Source organism: Corythoichthys intestinalis, chromosome 13, assembly GCF_030265065.1.
Source record: "Corythoichthys intestinalis isolate RoL2023-P3 chromosome 13, ASM3026506v1, whole genome shotgun sequence".
NCBI lineage: Eukaryota > Metazoa > Chordata > Actinopteri > Syngnathiformes > Syngnathidae > Corythoichthys > Corythoichthys intestinalis.
Genome location: NC_080407.1, coordinates 30,069,491 through 30,082,172, shown reverse-complemented (window position 1 = coordinate 30,082,172; position 12,682 = coordinate 30,069,491).

Genomic DNA, 12,682 nt, shown 5'->3' with positions numbered 1-12,682 from the left:
ATGCGATATGGCCGAGAAATGTAATTTTGATGTTAACTCCCAAACCGCTGCGCAGAAGTCAACCAAACTTCACCCAATAGTGTATTGTATCACATTCTAGTAGTTACATTTGAAAATTTCGTTCTAGGACATTTGGTTTGAGCGCAATCATTAAACTTAGGTCAAAAAAGCCATTTAAGCCTTTTCACAGTGAGATCTATGCGATATGGCCGAGAAATGTAATTTTGATGTTAACTCCCAAACCGCTGCGCAGAAGTCAACTAAACTTCACCCAATAGTGTATTGTATCACATTCTAGTAGTTACATTTGAAAATTTCGTTCTAGGACATTTGGTTTGAGCGCAATCATTAAACTTAATTAAAAAAGTCATTTAAGCCTTTTCAAAGTGAGATCTATACGATATGGCCGAGAAATGTAATTTTTATGTTAACTCCCAAACCGCTGCGCAGAAGTCAACCAAACTTCACCCAATAGTGTATTGTATCACATTCTAGTAGTTACATTTGAAAATTTCGTTCTAGGACATTTGGTTTGAGCGCAATCATTAAACTTAGGTCAAAAAAGCCATTTAAGCCTTTTCACAGTGAGATCTATGCGATATGGCCGAGAAATGTAATTTTGATGTTAACTCCCAAACCGCTGCGCAGAAGTCAACTAAACTTCACCCAATAGTGTATTGTATCACATTCTAGTAGTTACATTTGAAAATTTCGTTCTAGGACATTTGGTTTGAGCGCAATCATTAAACTTAATTAAAAAAGTCATTTAAGCCTTTTCACAGTGAGATCTATGCGATATGGCCGAGAAATGTAATTTTGATGTTAACTCCCAAACCGCTGCGCAGAAGTCAACCAAACTTCACCCATTAGTGTATTGTATCACAATCTAGTAATTACATGTGGAAATTTGGTTCTAGGACATTTGATTTGAGCGCAATCCTCAAACTTAGGTCAAAAAAGCCATTTAAGCCTTTTCACAGTGAGATCTATGCGATATGGCCGAGAAATGTAATTTTGATGTTAACTCCCAAACCGCTGCGCAGAAGTCAACCAAACTTCACCCAATAGTGTATTGTATAACAATCTAGTAGTTACATTTGAAAATTTTGTTCTATGACATTTTGTTTGAACGCAATCATCAAACTTAATTAAAAAAGTCATTTAAGCCTTTTCACAGTGAGATCTATGCGATATGGCCGAGAAATGTAATTTTGATGTTAACTCCCAAACCGCTGCGCAGAAGTCAACCAAACTTCACCCATTAGTGTATTGTATCACAATCTAGTAGTTACATGTAGAAATTTGGTTATTGGACATTTAGTTTGAGCGCAATCATTAAACTTAGGTCAAAAAAGCCATTTAAGCCTTTTCACAGTGAGATCTATGCGATATGGCCGAGAAATGTAATTTTGATGTTAACTCCCAAACCGCTGCGCAGAAGTCAACCAAACTTCACCCAATAGTGTATTGTATCACAATCTAGTAGTTACATTTGAAAATTTTGTTCTAGGAAATTTTGTTTGAGCGCAATCATCAAACTTAATTAAAAAAGTCATTTAAGCCTTTTCACAGTGAGATCTATACGATATGGCCGAGAAATGTAATTTTGATGTTAACTCCCAAACCTCTGCGCAGAAGTCAACCAAACTTCACCCATTAGTGTATTGTATCACAATCTAGTAGTTACATGTGAAAATTTGGTTCTAGGACATTTGATTTGAGCGCAATCCTCAAACTTAGGTCAAAAAAGCCATTTAAGCCTTTTCACAGTGAGATCTATGCGATATGGCCGAGAAATGTAATTTTGATGTTAACTCCCAAACCGCTGCGCAGAAGTCAACCAAACTTCACCCAATAGTGTATTGTATCACATTCTAGTAGTTACATTTGAAAATTTCGTTCTAGGACATTTGGTTTGAGCGCAATCATTAAACTTAGGTCAAAAAAGCCATTTAAGCCTTTTCACAGTGAGATCTATGCGATATGGCCGAGAAATGTAATTTTGATGTTAACTCCCAAACCGCTGCGCAGAAGTCAACCAAACTTCACCCAATAGTGTATTGTATCACATTCTAGTAGTTACATTTGAAAATTTCGTTCTAGGACATTTGGTTTGAGCGCAATCATTAAACTTAATTAAAAAAGTCATTTAAGCCTTTTCACAGTGAGATCTATGCGATATGGCCGAGAAATGTAATTTTGATGTTAACTCCCAAACCGCTGCGCAGAAGTCAACCAAACTTCACCCATTAGTGTATTGTATCACAATCTAGTAGTTACATGTGGAAATTTGGTTCTAGGACATTTGATTTGAGCGCAATCCTCAAACTTAGGTCAAAAAAGCCATTTAAGCCTTTTCACAGTGAGATCTATGCGATATGGCCGAGAAATGTAATTTTGATGTTAACTCCCAAACCGCTGCGCAGAAGTCAACCAAACTTCACCCAATAGTGTATTGTATCACATTCTAGTAGTTACATTTGAAAATTTCGTTCTAGGACATTTGGTTTGAGCGCAATCATTAAACTTAATTAAAAAAGTCATTTAAGCCTTTTCACAGTGAGATCTATGCGATATGGCCGAGAAATGTAATTTTGATGTTAACTCCCAAACCGCTGCGCAGAAGTCAACCAAACTTCACCCATTAGTGTATTGTATCACAATCTAGTAATTACATGTGGAAATTTGGTTCTAGGACATTTGATTTGAGCGCAATCCTCAAACTTAGGTCAAAAAAGCCATTTAAGCCTTTTCACAGTGAGATCTATGCGATATGGCCGAGAAATGTAATTTTGATAACTCCCAAACCGCTGCGCAGAAGTCAACCAAACTTCACCCAATAGTGTATTGTATCACAATCTAGTAGTTACATTTGAAAATTTTGTTCTATGACATTTTCTTTGAACGCAATCATCAAACTTAATTAAAAAAGTCATTTAAGCCTTATCACAGTGAGATCTATGCGATATGGCCGAGAAATGTAATTTTGATGTTAACTCCCAAACCGCTGCGCAGAAGTCAACCAAACTTCACCCATTAGTGTATTGTATCACAATCTAGTAGTTACATGTGGAAATTTGGTTATTGGACATTTGGTTTGAGCGCAATCATTAAACTTAGGTCAAAAAAGCCATTTAAGCCTTTTCACAGTGAGATCTATGCGATATGGCCGAGAAATGTAATTTTGATGTTAACTCCCAAACCGCTGCGCAGAAGTCAACCAAACTTCACCCATTAGTGTATTGTATCACAATCTAGTAGTTACATGTGGAAATTTGGTTCTAGGACATTTGATTTGAGCGCAATCCTCAAACTTAGGTCAAAAAAGCCATTTAAGCCTTTTCACAGTGAGATCTATGCGATATGGCCGAGAAATGTAATTTTGATGTTAACTCCCAAACCGCTGCGCAGAAGTCAACCAAACTTCACCCAATAGTGTATTGTATCACAATCTAGTAGTTACATTTGAAAATTTTGTTCTATGACATTTTGTTTGAACGCAATCATCAAACTTAATTAAAAAAGTCATTTAAGCCTTTTCACAGTGAGATCTATGCGATATGGCCGAGAAATGTAATTTTGATGTTAACTCCCAAACCTCTGCGCAGAAGTCAACCAAACTTCACCCATTAGTGTATTGTATCACAATCTAGTAGTTACATGTGGAAATTTGGTTCTAGGACATTTGATTTGAGCGCAATCCTCAAACTTAGGTCAAAAAAGCCATTTAAGCCTTTTCACAGTGAGATCTATGCGATATGGCCGAGAAATGTAATTTTGATGTTAACTCCCAAACCGCTACGCAGAAGTCAACCAAACTTCACCCAATAGTGTATTGTATCACATTCTAGTAGTTACATTTGAAAATTTCGTTCTAGGACATTTGGTTTGAGCGCAATCTTTAAACTTAGGTCAAAAAAGCCATTTAAGCCTTTTCACAGTGAGATCTATGCGATATGGCCGAGAAATGTAATTTTGATGTTAACTCCCAAACCGCTGCGCAGAAGTCAACCAAACTTCACCCAATAGTGTATTGTATCACAATCTAGTAGTTACATTTGAAAATTTTGTTCTAGGACATTTTGTTTGAACGCAATCATCAAACTTAATTAAAAAAGTCATTTAAGCCTTTTCACAGTGAGATCTATGCGATATGGCCGAGAAATGTAATTTTGATGTTAACTCCCAAACCGCTGCGCAGAAGTCAACCAAACTTCACCCGATAGTGTATTGTATCACAATCTAGTAGTTACATTTGGAAATTTGGTTCTTGGACATTTGATTTGAGCGCAATCCTCAAACTTAGGTCAAAAAAGCCATTTAAGCCTTTTCACAGTGAGATCTATGCGATATGGCCGAGAAATGTAATTTTGATGTTAACTCCCAAACCGCTGCGCAGAAGTCAACCAAACTTCACCCAATAGTGTATTGTATCACAATCTAGTAGTTACATTTGAAAATTTTGTTCTAGGACATTTTGTTTGAACGCAATCATCAAACTTAATTAAAAAAGTCATTTAAGCCTTTTCACAGTGAGATCTATGCGATATGGCCGAGAAATGTAATTTTGATGTTAACTCCCAAACCGCTGCGCAGAAGTCAACCAAACTTCACCCAATAGTGTATTTTATCACAATCTAGTAGTTACATTTGGAAATTTAGTTCTTGGACATTTGATTTGAGCGCAATCATTAAACTTAATTAAAAAAGTCATTTAAGCCTTTTCACAGTGAGATCTATGCGATATGGCCGAGAAATGTAATTTTGATGTTAACTCCCAAACCGCTGCGCAGAAGTCAACCAAACTTCACCCATTAGTGTATTGTATCACAATCTAGTAATTACATGTGGAAATTTGGTTCTAGGACATATGATTTGAGCGCAATCCTCAAACTTAGGTCAAAAAAGCCATTTAAGCCTTTTCACAGTGAGATCTATGCGATATGGCCGAGAAATGTAATTTTGATGTTAACTCCCAAACCGCTGCGCAGAAGTCAACCAAACTTCACCCAATAGTGTATTGTATCACAATCTAGTAGTTACATTTGGAAATTTGGTTCTTGGACATTTGATTTGAGCGCAATCCTCAAACTTAGGTCAAAAAAGCCATTTAAGCCTTTTCACAGTGAGATCTATGCGATATGGCCGAGAAATGTAATTTTGATGTTAACTCCCAAACCGCTGCGCAGAAGTCAACCAAACTTCACCCAATAGTGTATTGTATCACAATCTAGTAGTTACATTTGAAAATTTTGTTCTAGGAAATTTTGTTTGAGCGCAATCATCAAACTTAATTAAAAATGTCATTTAAGCCTTTTCACAGTGAGATCTATGCGATATGGCCGAGAAATGTAATTTTGATGTTAACTCCCAAACCGCTGCGCAGAAGTCAACCAAACTTCACCCATTAGTGTATTGTATCACAATCTAGTAGTTACATGTGAAAATTTGGTTCTAGGACATTTGATTTGAGCGCAATCCTCAAACTTAGGTCAAAAAAGCCATTTAAGCCTTTTCACAGTGAGATCTATGCGATATGGCCGAGAAATGTAATTTTGATGTTAACTCCCAAACCGCTGCGCAGAAGTCAACCAAACTTCACCCAATAGTGTATTGTATCACATTCTAGTAGTTACATTTGAAAATTTCGTTCTAGGACATTTGGTTTGAGCGCAATCATTAAACTTAGGTCAAAAAAGCCATTTAAGCCTTTTCACAGTGAGATCTATGCGATATGGCCGAGAAATGTAATTTTGATGTTAACTCCCAAACCGCTGCGCAGAAGTCAACTAAACTTCACCCAATAGTGTATTGTATCACATTCTAGTAGTTACATTTGAAAATTTCGTTCTAGGACATTTGGTTTGAGCGCAATCATTAAACTTAATTAAAAAAGTCATTTAAGCCTTTTCACAGTGAGATCTATGCGATATGGCCGAGAAATGTAATTTTGATGTTAACTCCCAAACCGCTGCGCAGAAGTCAACCAAACTTCACCCATTAGTGTATTGTATCACAATCTAGTAATTACATGTGAAAATTTGGTTCTAGGACATTTGATTTGAGCGCAATCCTCAAACTTAGGTCAAAAAAGCCATTTAAGCCTTTTCACAGTGAGATCTATGCGATATGGCCGAGAAATGTAATTTTGATGTTAACTCCCAAACCGCTGCGCAGAAGTCAACCAAACTTCACCCAATAGTGTATTGTATCACATTCTAGTAGTTACATTTGAAAATTTCGTTCTAGGACATTTGGTTTGAGCGCAATCATTAAACTTAGGTCAAAAAAGCCATTTAAGCCTTTTCACAGTGAGATCTATGCGATATGGCCGAGAAATGTAATTTTGATGTTAACTCCCAAACCGCTGCGCAGAAGTCAACTAAACTTCACCCAATAGTGTATTGTATCACATTCTAGTAGTTACATTTGAAAATTTCGTTCTAGGACATTTGGTTTGAGCGCAATCATTAAACTTAATTAAAAAAGTCATTTAAGCCTTTTCACAGTGAGATCTATGCGATATGGCCGAGAAATGTAATTTTGATGTTAACTCCCAAACCGCTGCGCAGAAGTCAACCAAACTTCACCCATTAGTGTATTGTATCACAATCTAGTAATTACATGTGGAAATTTGGTTCTAGGACATTTGATTTGAGCGCAATCCTCAAACTTAGGTCAAAAAAGCCATTTAAGCCTTTTCACAGTGAGATCTATGCGATATGGCCGAGAAATGTAATTTTGATGTTAACTCCCAAACCGCTGCGCAGAAGTCAAACAAACTTCACCCAATAGTGTATTGTATCACAATCTAGTAGTTACATTTGAAAATTTTGTTCTATGACATTTTGTTTGAACGCAATCATCAAACTTAATTAAAAAAGTCATTTAAGCCTTTTCACAGTGAGATCTATGCGATATGGCCGAGAAATGTAATTTTGATGTTAACTCCCAAACCGCTGCGCAGAAGTCAACCAAACTTCACCCATTAGTGTATTGTATCACAATCTAGTAGTTACATGTGGAAATTTGGTTATTGGACATTTGGTTTGAGCGCAATCATTAAACTTAGGTCAAAAAAGCCATTTAAGCCTTTTCACAGTGAGATCTATGCGATATGGCCGAGAAATGTAATTTTGATGTTAACTCCCAAACCGCTGCGCAGAAGTCAACCAAACTTCACCCAATAGTGTATTGTATCACAATCTAGTAGTTACATTTGAAAATTTTGTTCTAGGAAATTTTGTTTGAGCGCAATCATCAAACTTAATTAAAAAAGTCATTTAAGCCTTTTCACAGTGAGATCTATGCGATATGGCCGAGAAATGTAATTTTGATGTTAACTCCCAAACCTCTTCGCAGAAGTCAACCAAACTTCACCCATTAGTGTATTGTATCACAATCTAGTAGTTACATGTGGAAATTTGGTTCTAGGACATTTGATTTGAGCGCAATCCTCAAACTTAGGTCAAAAAAGCCATTTAAGCCTTTTCACAGTGAGATCTATGCGATATGGCCGAGAAATGTAATTTTGATGTTAACTCCCAAACCGCTGCGCAGAAGTCAACCAAACTTCACCCAATAGTGTATTGTATCACATTCTAGTAGTTACATTTGAAAATTTCGTTATAGGACATTTGGTTTGAGCGCAATCTTTAAACTTAGGTCAAAAAAGCCATTTAAGCCTTTTCACAGTGAGATCTATGCGATATGGCCGAGAAATGTAATTTTGATGTTAACTCCCAAACCGCTGCGCAGAAGTCAACCAAACTTCACCCAATAGTGTATTGTATCACAATCTAGTAGTTACATTTGGAAATTTGGTTCTTGGACATTTGATTTGAGCGCAATCCTCAAACTTAGGTCAAAAAAGCCATTTAAGCCTTTTCACAGTGAGATCTATGCGATATGGCCGAGAAATGTAATTTTGATGTTAACTCCCAAACCGCAGCGCAGAAGTCAACCAAACTTCACCCAATAGTGTATTGTATCACAATCTAGTAGTTACATTTGAAAATTTTGTTCTAGGACATTTTGTTTGAACGCAATCATCAAACTTAATTAAAAAAGTCATTTAAGCCTTTTCAGAGTGAGATCTATGCGATATGGCCGAGAAATGTAATTTTGATGTTAACTCCCAAACCGCTGCGCAGAAGTCAACCAAACTTCACCCAATAGTGTATTTTATCACAATCTAGTAGTTACATTTGGAAATTTAGTTCTTGGACATTTGATTTGAGCGCAATCATTAAACTTAATTAAAAAAGTCATTTAAGCCTTTTCACAGTGAGATCTATGCGATATGGCCGAGAAATGTAATTTTGATGTTAACTCCCAAACCGCTGCGCAGAAGTCAACCAAACTTCACCCATTAGTGTATTGTATCACAATCTAGTAATTACATGTGGAAATTTGGTTCTAGGACATATGATTTGAGCGCAATCCTCAAACTTAGGTCAAAAAAGCCATTTAAGCCTTTTCACAGTGAGATCTATGCGATATGGCCGAGAAATGTAATTTTGATGTTAACTCCCAAACCGCTGCGCAGAAGTCAACCAAACTTCACCCAATAGTGTATTGTATCACAATCTAGTAGTTACATTTGAAAATTTTGTTCTATGACATTTTGTTTGAACGCAATCATCAAACTTAATTAAAAAAGTCATTTAAGCCTTTTCACAGTGAGATCTATGCGATATGGCCGAGAAATGTAATTTTGATGTTAACTCCCAAACCGCTGCGCAGAAGTCAACCAAACTTCACCCATTAGTGTATTGTATCACAATCTAGTAGTTATATGTGGAAATTTGGTTATTGGAAATTTGGTTTGAGCGCAATCATTAAACTTAGGTCAAAAAAGCCATTTAAGCCTTTTCACAGTGAGATCTATACGATATGGCCGAGAAATGTAATTTTGATGTTAACTCCCAAACCTCTGCGCAGAAGTCAACCAAACTTCACCCATTAGTGTATTGTATCACAATCTAGTAGTTATATGTGGAAATTTGGTTATTGGAAATTTGGTTTGAGCGCAATCATTAAACTTAGGTCAAAAAAGCCATTTAAGCCTTTTCACAGTGAGATCTATACGATATGGCCGAGAAATGTAATTTTGATGTTAACTCCCAAACCTCTGCGCAGAAGTCAACCAAACTTCACCCATTAGTGTATTGTATCACAATCTAGTAGTTACATGTGGAAATTTGGTTCTAGGACATTTGATTTGAGCGCAATCCTCAAACTTAGGTCAAAAAAGCCATTTAAGCCTTTTCACAGTGAGATCTATGCGATATGGCCGAGAAATGTAATTTTGATGTTAACTCCCAAACCGCTGCGCAGAAGTCAACCAAACTTCACCCAATTGTGTATTGTATCACATTCTAGTAGTTACATTTGAAAATTTCGTTCTAGGACATTTGGTTTGAGCGCAATCTTTAAACTTAGGTCAAAAAAGCCATTTAAGCCTTTTCACAGTGAGATCTATGCGATATGGCCGAGAAATGTAATTTTGATGTTAACTCCCAAACCGCTGCGCAGAAGTCAACCAAACTTCACCCAATAGTGTATTGTATCACAATCTAGTAGTTACATTTGAAAATTTTGTTCTAGGACATTTTGTTTGAACGCAATCATCAAACTTAATTAAAAAAGTCATTTAAGCCTTTTCACAGTGAGATCTATGCGATATGGCCGAGAAATGTAATTTTGATGTTAACTCCCAAACCGCTGCGCAGAAGTCAACCAAACTTCACCCAATAGTGTATTGTATCACAATCTAGTAGTTACATTTGAAAATTTTGTTCTATGACATTTTGTTTGAACGCAATCATCAAACTTAATTAAAAAAGTCATTTAAGCCTTTTCACAGTGAGATCTATGCGATATGGCCGAGAAATGTAATTTTGATGTTAACTCCCAAACCGCTGCACAGAAGTCAACCAAACTTCACCCATTAGTGTATTGTATCACAATCTAGTAGTTACATGTGGAAATTTGGTTATTGGACATTTGGTTTGAGCGCAATCATTAAACGTAGGTCAAAAAAGCCATTTAAGCCTTTTCACAGTGAGATCTATGCGATATGGCCGAGAAATGTAATTTTGATGTTAACTCCCAAACCGCTGCGCAGAAGTCAACCAAACTTCACCCAATAGTGTATTGTATCACAATCTAGTAGTTACATTTGAAATTTTTTTTTCTAGGAAATTTTGTTTGAGCGCAATCATCAAACTTAATTAAAAAAGTCATTTAAGCCTTTTCACAGTGAGATCTATGCAATATGGCCGAGAAATGTAATTTTGATGTTAACTCCCAAACCTCTGCGCAGAAGTCAACCAAACTTCACCCAATAGTGTATTGTATCACAATCTAGTAGTTACATGTGGAAATTTGGTTCTAGGACATTTGATTTGAGAGCAATCTTTAAACTTAGGTCAAAAAAGCCATTTAAGCCTTTTCACAGTGAGATCTATGCGATATGGCCGAGAAATGTAATTTTGATGTTAACTCCCAAACCGCTGCGCAGAAGTCAACCAAACTTCACCCAATAGTGTATTGTATCACAATCTAGTAGTTACATTTGAAAATTTTGTTCTAGGACATTTTGTTTGAACGCAATCATCAAACTTAATTAAAAAAGTCATTTAAGCCTTTTCACAGTGAGATCTATGCGATATGGCCGAGAAATGTAATTTTGATGTTAACTCCCAAACCGCTGCGCAGAAGTCAACCAAACTTCACCCAATAGTGTATTGTATCACAATCTAGTAGTTACATTTGGAAATTTGGTTCTTGGACATTTGATTTGAGCGCAATCCTAAAACTTAGGTCAAAAAAGCCATTTAAGCCTTTTCACAGTGAGATCTATGCGATATGGCCGAGAAATGTAATTTTGATGTTAACTCCCAAACCGCTGCGCAGAAGTCAACCAAACTTCACCCAATAGTGTATTGTATCACAATCTAGTAGTTACATTTGAAAATTTTGTTCTAGGACATTTTGTTTGAACGCAATCATCAAACTTAATTAAAAAAGTCATTTAAGCCTTTTCACAGTGAGATCTATGCGATATGGCCGAGAAATGTAATTTTGATGTTAACTCCCAAACCGCTGCGCAGAAGTCAACCAAACTTCACCCAATAGTGTATTGTATCACATTCTAGTAGTTACATTTGAAAATTTCGTTCTAGGACATTTGGTTTGAGCGCAATCATTAAACTTAGGTCAAAAAAGCCATTTAAGCCTTTTCACAGTTGAGATCTATGCGATATGGCCGAGAAATGTAATTTTGATGTTAACTCCCAAACCGCTGCGCAGAAGTCAACTAAACTTCACCCAATAGTGTATTGTATCACATTCTAGTAGTTACATTTCAAAATTTCGTTCTAGGACATTTGGTTTGAGCGCAATCATTAAACTTAATTAAAAAAGTCATTTAAGCCTTTTCACAGTGAGATCTATGCGATATGGCCGAGAAATGTAATTTTGATGTTAACTCCCAAACCGCTGCGCAGAAGTCAACCAAACTTCACCCATTAGTGTATTGTATCACAATCTAGTAATTACATGTGGAAATTTGGTTCTAGGACATTTGATTTGAGCGCAATCCTCAAACTTAGGTCAAAAAAGCCATTTAAGCCTTTTCACAGTGAGATCTATGCGATATGGCCGAGAAATGTAATTTTGATGTTAACTCCCAAACCGCTGCGCAGAAGTCAACCAAACTTCACCCAATAGTGTATTGTATCACAATCTAGTAGTTACATTTGAAAATTTTGTTCTATGACATTTTGTTTGAACGCAATCATCAAACTTAATTAAAAAAGTCATTTAAGCCTTTTCACAGTGAGATCTATGCGATATGGCCGAGAAATGTAATTTTGATGTTAACTCCCAAACCGCCTCGCAGAAGTCAACCAAACTTCACCCATTAGTGTGTTGTATCACAATCTAGTAATTACATGTGGAAATTTGGTTATTGGACATTTGGTTTGAGCGCAATCATTAAACTTAGGTCAAAAAAGCCATTTAAGCCTTTTCACAGTGAGATCTATGCGATATGGCCGAGAAATGTAATTTTGATGTTAACTCCAAAACCGCTGCGCAGAAGTCAACCAAACTTCACCCAATAGTGTATTGTATCACAATCTAGTAGTTACATTTGAAAATTTTGTTCTAGGAAATTTTGTTTGAGCGCAATCATCAAACTTAATTAAAAAAGTCATTTAAGCCTTTTCACAGTGAGATCTATGCGATATGGCCGAGAAATGTAATTTTGATGTTAACTCCCAAACCGCTGCGCAGAAGTCAACCAAACTTCACCCAATAGTGTATTGTATCACATTCTAGTAGTTACATTTGAAAATTTCGTTCTAGGACATTTGGTTTGAGCGCAATCTTTAAACTTAGGTCAAAAAAGCCATTTAAGCCTTTTCACAGTGAGATCTATGCGATATGGCCGAGAAATGTAATTTTGATGTTAACTCCCAAACCGCTGCGCAGAAGTCAACCAAACTTCACCCAATAGTGTATTGTATCACAATCTAGTAGTTACATTTGAAAATTTTGTTCTAGGACATTTTGTTTGAACGCAATCATCAAACTTAATTAAAAAAGTCATTTAAGCCTTTTCACAGTGAGATCTATGCGATATGGCCGAGAAATGTAATTTTGATGTTAACTC